The sequence below is a fragment of the Patiria miniata genome, unplaced genomic scaffold (assembly GCF_015706575.1).
Source record: "Patiria miniata isolate m_02_andy unplaced genomic scaffold, ASM1570657v1 HiC_scaffold_24, whole genome shotgun sequence".
In the NCBI taxonomy this organism is placed as follows: Eukaryota; Metazoa; Echinodermata; class Asteroidea; order Valvatida; family Asterinidae; genus Patiria; species Patiria miniata.
The window spans coordinates 22,459,976-22,471,984 of record NW_024037063.1 but is presented as its reverse complement, the minus strand read 5'-3'; the positions used below and the strand labels follow the sequence as shown (position 1 = coordinate 22,471,984).

The window sequence follows — 12,009 nt, the reverse complement described above, 5'->3', positions numbered from 1 at the left end:
AAAAAACTGAACCTGATTCCCCCCTTCACAAATTATTACTTTCTCTCCAGCAAAGCATCATAAAATGTGGCCTTAGAATGGCACGTATGTTGCCTTATTTGACGCTTAGGGGGAGAAAGTGAAACGTGAACATGTAAAAAACCTTCTGAACAGCTGAACAAAACCGAAATCCAGGATATGCTTCACGCTTTGCTGTGAAATGACCAGACGGTGTAATGGATGGATGCAAACGTCGCGGCAAAGGGAAACGGGAACCGTATGGAACTGGTTAAACCGGTACAGATGGGGTCTGAAGGGATGTCAGAAAGGGGTAGCGGTTGATTAGGGTAGGCCTGTCAGCGAGGCCTGGGTGGGGGCAAATTTGGCAAAGGTGACATCGGAGGGGTGAGATGGGATCACTCAGGGGTGAATGTAGAGCTACAGAGAGGAGGCACTTGTATAGATGTCAATAGCAGGGGAAATTGAGACCAGGGGTGAAATGCAGGGCACGGGGGTTGATTTACAGGCCAATCGTAAATTACTAATTTCATACCGATGCTCGTCCCAGATCCAAGAAAAATGGCTTCAATCAGAAAACGGTGATAGCCGCCCCGCTTGGCCTAATTCAAATCAGCCGAGATATCCCCAGTTTCGATTGGTTACCATCATGTACATGTACCAACTGTCTAATAAATTCATCCCAGGCTCAAAAACATGCTGCAACTCTACAAGAAAATCATGTTGGTTTAATCAGAACGTTAAGCAGGGCGTTGTAGTAACGCCATCCACGTTTCGGTTTGACAAGCTGGCACCTTTTGGTTCGTAGAGGGGGTTCACTAGCCTCCCGGAGGGGATATTTCTTGACAGACTCAATCTCCACCTAAGGTGTCAAGACGGAAATGATCTAATTTGAGGAACAGTCAGTGACCCCCGTGAATGCCCAATTCACCCCTTAGGGGAACCCTTTTCATCACCTTTCGTTCCCTCTTCCTCTTTTGCCAGTTTACCAGCAACCAAGTTCAACATGCACAAAATACAGCTCTACATTAGCTTACGGATCTTGGACAAGGTGCCAATTCACTTAACCCTCGCGGGAAGAAAAGTTACGAGGTATCAAAGATTCTCCTGGGTTTTCTGGTAGCAAGATTTGGTTTGCAGGGCGAGGTGTGATTTCTGAGAGTGTTTCCTGTGGCATCTTGGGCCAGCAATAAATTTGTACACACCCAAATGTTGAGAAAATAAGAGCAGGCGGCTTTGTCATTTACAGTCTCATTAATGTCAAATTTGAAACTGAACAGGCAAAGACAACAGCAGGGAAAAACAGCAGTGTGAATACTACATCTATAGTCTTTTGATAGCAACACCATGTACATGTACTTCAGAAGTAGTACTTGTAATCAAACTACATGTAAGTTGACTGCAAAGCTTTAAATAAAGTTAGCGAGTATGGAACTAATCAGGACCGGGTCCGGTGTCTGATAGAACCAAGCATCGTCAATCACCATGCTGACGACGACACCACACCGCCCTCGATCGAACACCGAGATAAACTCATCATTCGCGTGCTGCGTAATTGACATGACAACATGTGTACATCGTTGGGGGGCCGCGTGTCCAGGAACAAGTTCTCCGGAGCGCAAATCAAGGCCATGCGCCGGGGACTGATTTGGACGGTGATAGTCGTAATTTCATTTGCGGCGCAGTGGTTTGACTCATCGTCGTGCTTTGGTGCGGAGCCGGCGAATGAAAGACCGGCATTCATGATAGATTAGTCAGGAGGGGGTATCCGCGATGGAATCGCAGCGGGGAAACGTTGGATGGATTTCCTCTCGCCGTTACTCGCAAAAGGTCAGACGTTAAGAGATCTGCATTTGTGACCAAATCTTAGAAAATAGGTCTTATGTCTTAACAAGTAGTAAGTCTTAAATATAGGCCTATGTTTTAACTATTAGTTCTCGACTAGAATAAGCACACCCTGTTTTTCAGTTTGATATCACAATCACATCTTTAATAATGCACATCTACTTTGATGATAAGTGTTGACTGCTCTTATTGAGTTCTGTTGTGCAAGATACCTACACGTATGCCACAAAAGAACCCAAACAAACAAAATACTCCTCCAACAAACCTACTCTGGCAACTTGTGACTCATTTTGTGGGTTGGGTCACATTTGTGACTGTATTTTCCTCTCTTCTCAAACACTTGAATTACTGAAGATGTTTTCATCGTCCTGTCTCTATTCTTCAGGCTTCTGAGCTACAGTGCCTGTTCACTTCTGAATAAGTGGCTTCATAAGGAAGAAGTTCTAAAAACCCAGTTTGGCTACACAGAAGTGGCATAATAAAGCGTACACGTATTGCCCAAGGAACACATGCGCAGCATGTCACCCTCAGCACTGTTGAAAACCAATTTTTGTCTATTTTACAAGAATGCAAACAATCATGAAATTGAAATGATTGGTCAGCTGGTTCTGCCCTTGTAATGTAAATGTACATGTTGCTAGTTTGTTGAACATCACTAATTCAAACTGCAGATAAAGTCATTCACAAGACTGGTCCCAGAGCACACCAAATTCTTTTCCATTGACTCAGAATGGCTATTCACTGGAACTCTTTTCATGCATCTGGTCAACACAATGGACTCAATTTCGCCCATTCATCGGCATTATGGGTTTCCCTATATGATAGCACTGCCAGGCTCACAAGAGTCAGTCAGTGAGATCTATAGGTACAAAGAGGAATCTAGACTGGCCCTCTGGGACCAGCAAAAATCTTCACCTTCCTGGTTCCCTGCTGTAGGCCTACAATGCGATACATGTACGTACAGCTATTGGTAACCAGTGAGGCAACCAACCTTGATACATGTACATGTACATGTAGACTGGTCCCGAATACATATAGTTCACAATACTCATCCAAACATTGTTGACTAGTGTGCATTCACTAAAGGTTCGTCCAACCATGGTTAACGAGATTTCTTGATCGAAGACCAAATTGCTTTCGACTGGAAGCCTCAGCGAGTTTGGGGTCCCTTCAGAACAGTATAACAAGGTTCCGAAAACACAATTAAAGCTGGCATTTACAGGAAAGCCTGCAAGAGGAAAGCATGCAGACTGGGCCAAATTCTGGTAATTCGGTAAACTGGTCTCACCCTGCATGCGGCATCCTACACGCCAAGTCATTTATTTTTTCTTGCGAGTTGTTTTCACAGTCAATTTCCTCTTCGGAAATCTTTAGCTTGGGTGGGAACGCAATCGGGGAAAGGGGAATAATTCAAGATTGCTCAGGCTTAATAGGGCATTCATCAAAATGACTAAGGCCGCATGATGGATGCCATCAGCGAGGTACAAATTCAAACAATCTTCACAAATAATAGATGTGTGGTTCAAATTCCCTGCAAGTTCTGGAAGAATTTAGCCGGGAAAGGCTGTTTTTGGTATTGTGATCCGTGCCACCTGTGGTGAATGGTCTGCTCATGAGATAAAGCTAATCTAATAAACTTGATGGATATTGTGTCACTGGATGTATTGACCGACTGATGCAGAAATAGATGGGCGGGAATGGCTTGAGTTTTGAACATTGCGGTTCGAAAGTTCTCCTTGGGCGTTGACAGAATTCGGATCTCAACAGGTGCGATTGAATGGGACAATACAGCATTGTAGTAATGTACGACACAGTTGATTACAAGTCCTCACAAGTCCACCACGCAAGTCCATAATACAAGTCCTAACAAGTCCATCACAAGTCCTCACAAGTCCATCACAAGTCCTCACAAGTCCATCACAAGTCCTCACAAGTCCACCACAAATAAAACAAGTCTTTCACAAGACCTTAAATGTCCATTACACAATTCCTTACAAGTCCTCACAAGTCCATCACAGGTTATCACTAGTTCTCTTAATCCATCACAAGTCCTCACAAGTCCATTACACAATTCCTAACAAGTCCTCACAAGTCCACAGCAGGTTATCACAGGTCCTCACAAATCTATCACAAGTCAACAGTAGTTCATCACACAATTCCTTAAAAGTCCATCACAAGTCAATCACACAAGTCCTCACAAGTCCTCACAAGTCCATCACAGGTCCTTACAAGTCCCCACAAGTCCAAAACAAGTCATTACAAGTCCAAAACATGTCCATCACACACACACATGTCCATCACAAGTCTATGAATGAGAAATATTCAGCAGAATAAAAACATCAGGCCTTTTCTGGTGTTTCTGGTGTTTTCTCCAAACAATTTCAACTTACCCAAAGCTATTTGCTTTGGAATGTGCCTTGGAAATTCACAATTAAGTTTGTTGAAAGCCCCATCTATGAATATTTCACAATGTTCTGAAAATAAAGTTGTTTCCATAACACACAATTATGACATCCTTTCCTGACAGAATGAAAGGAAATGCCAGTAGGGGAAAAAATGCAAGGTATTAGGGGTGTGTCTCCTAGGTGGCATTCTGGCTGAATCCCACGATACAAAGAAACAATGCCCGGAGGTCACACCTGAAATCAGTTATCCATTGACAACGTAACTGAGAACACCTTTGAGAATTATTCCAGCTTGCTACCCAAAGGGTGTGGCCCTAGCGGGGTTAGATACATCATTTAGCTGCAGGACATGACATCACCGCCGCAACGCACATGGATATGATGCGTCCTAAACACATGTGTGGGTAGGGGAACGGAGAACGCGGATCACGTTTCACATAGACGTGACTCCTTGGGCATAACAGTAAAATATAACATGCACAGGTGATGGAAGTTCATTCAGAAATCCTGGCCCATTCAGGAATGGGCGGGTACGCGAGTAAATGCTTGGCCGTTGCACCCATGGGACCATAATCATGATAGTGAGTAAAAACTGTCAATATGAAATTTAAAATTGTGGAAACAGACAAATGATGTAAAATATGTAGAAATTCATTACATGTTTCTGTGTAGTACCAACTAATGTCAGCTAGACTCTGGGCACAGAAAGTACCCCCCTCAATGGTTACAAAGAGAAAGTTGGGAGGAACAATTCGGAGGGACTCCTGCATGCATTACCAACTACGCATGACGCTCACAAGAGGACGCAACATGTTTTCGCAATTCTGAATGTAATAAAGTCATGCGTATTTCACACCATTCAGTTTACACATTTGGTATGTCTCTCCCACCGGACCACCGTGAGTGCTTTCAAAGCGCTATCTACCGTTTTTGAATGGAAACTTGCTGATTATTTTTGGAAACAGCTAGGTCGTCGCATCATCTTTTTGGCACAGCTAGGGGGTTGTGTCATCTTTTTGGTACAGCTAGGGGGTCACATCATATTTTCGGTCCAGCTAGGAGTCACGTTATCTTTTGGAACGGCTGGGTGGGGGGGGGGGGGGGGGGAGGGCTTCATCTTTTTGGTGCACCTAAGGGGTTGCATGATGATCTTTTTAGAGCAACTAGGGAGTTGCTGCTTCTTACCTATAAGGGGGGGGGGACTTTTGAAAGTTAAATATTGTTTCAGAATCCTACTCTTTCACAAACGTCAATAAACAAGCTTTATCTTCATCTCCCAGGTGAATGGCAAAAGTAGCTTATCTTTAAATGAATCTCAGGATTTAACTTCAAAAGTTTTGGCTTCTCCATAGGGAAGGAGTACCTCAACCTTTTAAACTTTTTTTACAACTATCGATGATTTATGCAAAGGAAAGAAACTGACGCACATGTGGGATTACGATCCGTGCGTGCACGCTGCCGCATTCCCTGAGGGAGCGTACAGCACGCGCAACGTGACACAAGGCTAATACGGTCTGGTGCCGGTGAAATCAGACAAATATTCCCAAAGGTACCCCGCGTCCTCAGACGATTCATAACATCAACATCTCAAGTCTAACTTCAGTGAAAACTGTTTTGTGTAGTATTTTCAGAGTCTACTTTTGTGGCACTTCTAACTAAGCACCCAGTTTTCTAACATCCATTTCATGGAGAATGTAAGCAGTAGGCAAACGAAATGAAAAAGAAAAACATCTTTAAACTAGTGACTGAATACCGCACTCCCTGAATACGGAAGTGTTGTACATGTAAGCATATTTATGCCGTTAAATAAACTAAAGGTTTCGAAAATTTTTGCTTTTCACAATCCCGCTTCGGGGACGACTGCATTAAGGAGTGCATCAGAATTATAAAATCATAGATGTCAGATGTAACAGGGACAGGAAAAAGTGGACCCCAGCAGGCATGCAACTTGGCAGTAAAAAAAAAAAATATCCAAACTTTACAAGACTTTGTACAGTGTTTTTCAATTTTGAATGCCATAAGTGTGAAGTGGAGAACGAGGAAATCAGCTGATCCGAGGAAACTTTGCATGCCTGATTTATAGAATGACCTATATACAAAACTGCCTCAATAAATCTTCATTCCATAGGCATCACTATTAAAACCCAAACAACTAGCAGTAGAACTCCCACAAAAACTAGGTCTCGATATAGCAAGCTCATATGGGAATAATAAGACCTAACACTGTATAGTCACTAGAAATTACCGACCCAATTATTTTTCCGAGCCCCCTCCTGTCCATAATCTGTCCCTACCTCTTCTAACAGCGCTGCAAGGTAATACAAGGAAACAGCAGAGGAAGGGCAGGCATGAACCGCCAGGAAAATGGTGTCAATAGAGTTGTTTTGGGTGATATATAATCCGTGCTACTTGCACCTTTGCATGCACCCATGATGTATCTCTAAATCTGTAGGCAACCTGTAAAAGGTTTCAAAGTGATGTTCAAGACTATTTTTGTTTTTGATAAGACAAAGGATTTGTTTTGGAGGGAGTTGGAGAATGGGTGGGAGATCTGGGCCAAAAACCTCTCTGTTCTAACCATCCAAAAACCCATGAAATCTGAGCAAGTGTTGTCAAGGTATTCAAATAAGATTCGAGTATTCCAACCAGAAAGGCTTTTGCAGAGTGTTCAACATTTAGGACACTTCCGAAGTTTCAGCAACTCTATTCCTGAACCAAGGAATTTTAGAAGTACAGGTACGCAATTACTATGCCTTTATGCTAATACACACTTGACACAGTATCCAAATTCACTTTGTGGCACATGAAAAAGTAAAACAATTTGTGAACACCAAAAATATGACCTGACTGCAACTCAAGTTTAGTCACACCGAAGCAACTGTTCACCGCTTAGAAAGCCTGATGAATAAACGAGTTGAAAAATTCCACACTTTTAAACAAGTAATCGGCGAGTAAATAAAACTTAGTCATGTTTACACTAATATACTACTTGTAGGGGGGGGGGGGCATTAATTATCCACTGACACCAACTACACGTCACAATAACAAAGACCATCACCAACTACAAGTTCAAGACTTAGTTCCTCCCCATCCCCCTCCCCCTCCCCCCAGCCTGGAGTCACAGACTCATCCGGGAGACCCAACAGGATATTACCACTTCCCATTCTGGCTCCACCGTTAATTTGGCGCTGACCTTTCTCCAAGTTTTGCCCGGATCCCCTTGGCACGAAGGACTCTCAATTTTTTTTCTTTAGCTTCTTTAAAACGACCGACCATTTTTCGATAAAGTGCACTCAACTTTTAAAGCACTGTTGGGTGGCATTTTCACTTGCACAAAGTCCTAAAAAATGGGTTAAATTTTTGACTCCCTGACCGTAAGCGAAAAATTCCCCACTATAGGCATCACGCCAAGTTTTTGCGCTGAAAAAAGTTGAACACGTTTCAACTCTGGGGGAATTTTGCTGTGAATTTTTTGACATCACAATCACTTCGCATTCCCACTCACATAAAGTATGAACTGCTCTTAAACTACATGTTTAGCAGAAACTTATGTGATAAAGGTTTACAGAATTCACTGGTTAGCAAGAAATTTGGCTAGTAGGCATGTGTAGATGCGATATCTAAGGATTCTGTGCTTAGGGGTCAGCACAGAATTTCTGTGTTAGAGCTGTAAGCACAGAAATGGTTATGTACACAATGTATGCGTACGTACCAGTTTAAATTCCCCGGATGGAATATTTTGGAGGATTTCCAACCAAGTACGGAATTCCGCAGTTAGCAGATTGAGCCCTTATCTTACACCAATCCTATTCCATGGACCTCCCAAACAAAGTGAAAGTGACAGTAAACGTTTCGATTCAACAATGTTCATGAATTAATGGTTACAAAAACTAGTTTGGAATTAGCGAGAACCAAACTAAGATCGGTTCCAAGATCCGAACTTCTAAGTTCTAAAAATAGAGGTGAGGAATTGAAACCTTGAAACATTTCACCAGAAACACCACCTGGTGAATTCTGTGAATGGCCTGGGACAGGTGTTTCTGTTTTGAAACACCCTTCCAAGTGTGAGAACATGCTGCATGCATGTACTCCAAAATTTATTGGCTCATAAATGTCTTCTCAAAAAAGCCTGATTGCTTGTATTGGAAATGTTGGGCGTGATCGATTGGTCTGATCTCCCGATTGCACTGCAGGATCAGTTGATCGCACCGCGCTCCTGGTTGATCCTGCGGCCATTGGTCACTCACACTGCCATTGGTCAACCACATTTTTATTCTAATCCAGAGCTCTGAAGAGTTATTTTTAAAAAGGGAAGTTTAAGTCTGAGATTTCCTACAGGATCAACTGATCAAGCCAACACATTTCTGCACGATCGGGCAACAGCGCAAATCCACCGATCACACCCAACATTAACACTTGTACCAAACGGAGTTCCTTAAAATGACCACGTATTTTAAGTTTTGTCAGCCTTCCTAACGTCACGTACTTGGAAATTCTACAACCGTCTGGAACATTTCACAAGCCAAGATTTTTGTTCATAGTTTATTTGATAAAGTTGAGTGTTTCCTCACATGAACATGTAACACATCCACCACAGTGGTTTCCAATTCATCTAACTTGTTCACGATACAACAAAAATGGGGGATCAAGATTTCGAGTCGGTTATGAAACAGTTTTCCCGCCACCCTGTCCAATGTTTATAAATATTTGCGTGACAGCATATACCCAGGCCCTGAGTCAGTACGGAAGGTTCTTATTTACTAGCAACTCAGTGAGCTTTCCTCTAGATAAGCTCTGGAGTCAACCAATCCCTTTGCTCGTTTCAGTCCAGACGTAGCCCCCTATATCACCCCCCTGGCACCTAGGGACTTCCTAGCTCAGACATTTTGAAACGGGGGAAAATTTCATAGATCTGCATAGATTTATAGCATAAAAGGACTTCAAGGCCACTTAAAGGATTTATAACTAAGACTTTTTGGAAGTGGGGAAAATTTTAAAGCTGTGTTCTCTATGCTATTCTCGCATTTCATCCCGAAAAACTGGGTTTTTTTTCTAAATTACTAGTTTTTCTAGCAAAACAAAAGTAATTCACTTTTGAATGAGACATCGTGTGAAAAATACATTAGTTATTGAATTATTAATTTACAATAATCCAATCATTGGCTGCCAAATGGTAATTTCGTTATTGTGGGGTAGGCTGGTTCCTGCCTCACATTTCAGTGTGTATATTGCTTACTGGTACTCAGCCAATTTTTGCTAAGCATTGAACATATTTGCTTAATCAAGTTACCAGTCAAAAGCCACACAATGTATAGGCCCTATTGCTAGCTGGCACTCACCAAATTTTGGTAAACACTTAAAATATTTGCTCACTAAAATTAAGTTATCAGTCAAAATGTCACACAATGTACATTGTTAGCTGGTACTTGGCCAATTTTTGATAAACACAGAAAAAAAAAATTGCTTACTACGATCAAGTTACCGGTACCGGTCAAAATGTTGCACAATGTATATTGCTAGCTGGTACTTGGCCAATCTTTGGTAAACATAGAAAATATTTGCTTATTAAAAATCAAGTTACCGGTGAAAATGGCACACAATGTATATTGCTAGCTGGTACTCGGCCAATTTTTGGTAAGCATTGAAAATATTTGCTTACTATTAAAATCAAGTTACCAGTCAAAATGTCACACAATGCATAGGCCCTTTCGGTAGCTGGTACTCGGCAAATTTTGGTATACACTAAAATATTTACTTACTAAAATTAAGTTACCAGTCAAAATGTCACACAATGTACATTGTTAGCTGGTACTCGGCCAATTTTTGGTAAACACAGAAAAAAAAATGTGCTTACTACAATCAAGTTACCGGTACCAGTCAAAATGTCGCACAATGTATATTGCCAGCTGGTACTCGGCCAATCTTTGGTAAACATTGAAAATATTTGCTTATTAAAATCAAGTTACCAGTCAAAATGTCACACAATGTGTATTGGTAGCTGGTACTCGGCAAAGTTATTTTCTGAACACAAGGATTTGCTCAGCGGTACTTCCTGCTTATCACATCCATAAAATTGGACCTTTAAACTTTAAAAGCAGGACATTATTATACAAAAAAAATGAACATCATGGCCAAGTTTTCTTCTTTTTAAGGTTGAGCCCGGTAGCAGTGATGATAGATATGGGTCTGTTGGGAATGGTCACTACCCCGAGAAAGCCTAGAGGCATAGGCGGTAAGGCCCTGGGTTACATTTGTACGGTTTCCTCCATCAAATCACAGGATGAGGTGCAGGGATTGGACAAATATCGATAAGAAATCAAAGGAATTCCTCATCAGTAGACCGTAGCAATTAGATTTGGCCCGACCTAAGGGAGGCCCCTATGCAACTTGAGATGACGATAATAAGACACTGTAGGTTAAACTTTGGAAGGGAAGCGAAAATTCCTACTGAATATGTGATCCATGTTTCTTTTTTAACCAAAAATTCCCATCTACATGTAGATGAGACTTTTCGATTTCAGATTATTAATATTTGTATTGTTTTGATACATGTATGTCTACCACACACAATTTTTAAAAAATACATGTAGTATAAAAATCGTAAAAAAAAGTGTTTTTAAGGAAAAACAATTGCAATCTTTCATTTTCACGACTACAGAACTTGATACTCAAAAGGCCTTTTTCTGTGTATTTTACTTTTTTGACATTCGATAATGCAAACTTTAAGCAGTCATAACTTGTCAATGGAATGTCCAAATGAAGTGCAACAAACAGTATTGTAAGGAGAATTTCATTCTCTTTCCCAATACCTGCAAACTCTCATTTCGACCTCTGCCCAGTTCCATCTCATTTTCCCAGAACACCACACAAATATGTTCAAAAAGTTCTAATTTTACTAACATGTACTTCAAATATTTTCTTTTATGTCCCCACATAAAGAATAATCCTGGTGTTTTTTCTAACATAAAACCACAAATCTCACCCAAAATGTTATTCCTTACAATCCAAATCGTTTTCAAACACAGCTGATATTCCCAGGAACACTTCCAAAAGTTTTCCAAATTCACTTCAAGAAGAGGCTTACAGCCGGTGTAGTGTAAAATTATGCCTATGAAATATGGACTCATTGGTTGTATTGTGCATGCCTCAGTGAAGATAATTAGGACAGTTTCAGGTCACGTGTGAGGGTTAGAGTCATAGGTAAAAGAAATTTTACGAGCGTCTCAATTTCATATGACACCGGCTCCATAACTAATCTGACCGTTCCTTTTCTAAGGGGTATGTCTGGAAGCAAAGGATCTGAATGTTGCCGAACGGACGACCAAGTCTCAGTCAGCTCTAACCAACATGCTTTCCTATGGAAGCTCGGCCCGATTTAGTCATCCGAAAGATAAGAGCTCAAACGCCGCCTTAAATTTGCTCCTCTTAACCCTGACACCTCGCTGAGAAATTAAAACCTTGCTTTTGTGAGGGAGGGAGCTGGTTGGGCTCTGTGCATGTAATTCTTGCAACAACAAACATGTCCCAGACGGTGAACGAAAAACTAGGCGGGGAATAAGTCGGGCATGAAATTCAACCTCTTGTTTTGCGGAACCAAAATATATTGCATGTGTCAAGATGGAACTATTTTAAGGTCAAGCAGGATGGGAAAATGAGCTGACTATTTTTATGTCTTTTAAGAGGTCTTACAAATAGATGAAAAGTAGTAAGCAAACATAGTGAATTGCTAGATCATCATTTCGTCAAGTTTAAGCATACATCT

The 12,009-nt window shown here is 41.3% G+C and overlaps 1 protein-coding gene across 2 annotated transcripts in view; it reads right to left on the bottom strand.

The window, feature by feature from the left end:
* Window positions 1–12,009, bottom strand: part of LOC119731694 (nuclear cap-binding protein subunit 3-like) — a 38,549-nt gene that overhangs the window by 1,867 nt on the left and 24,673 nt on the right. The gene's annotated exons all lie outside the window — the stretch shown is intronic.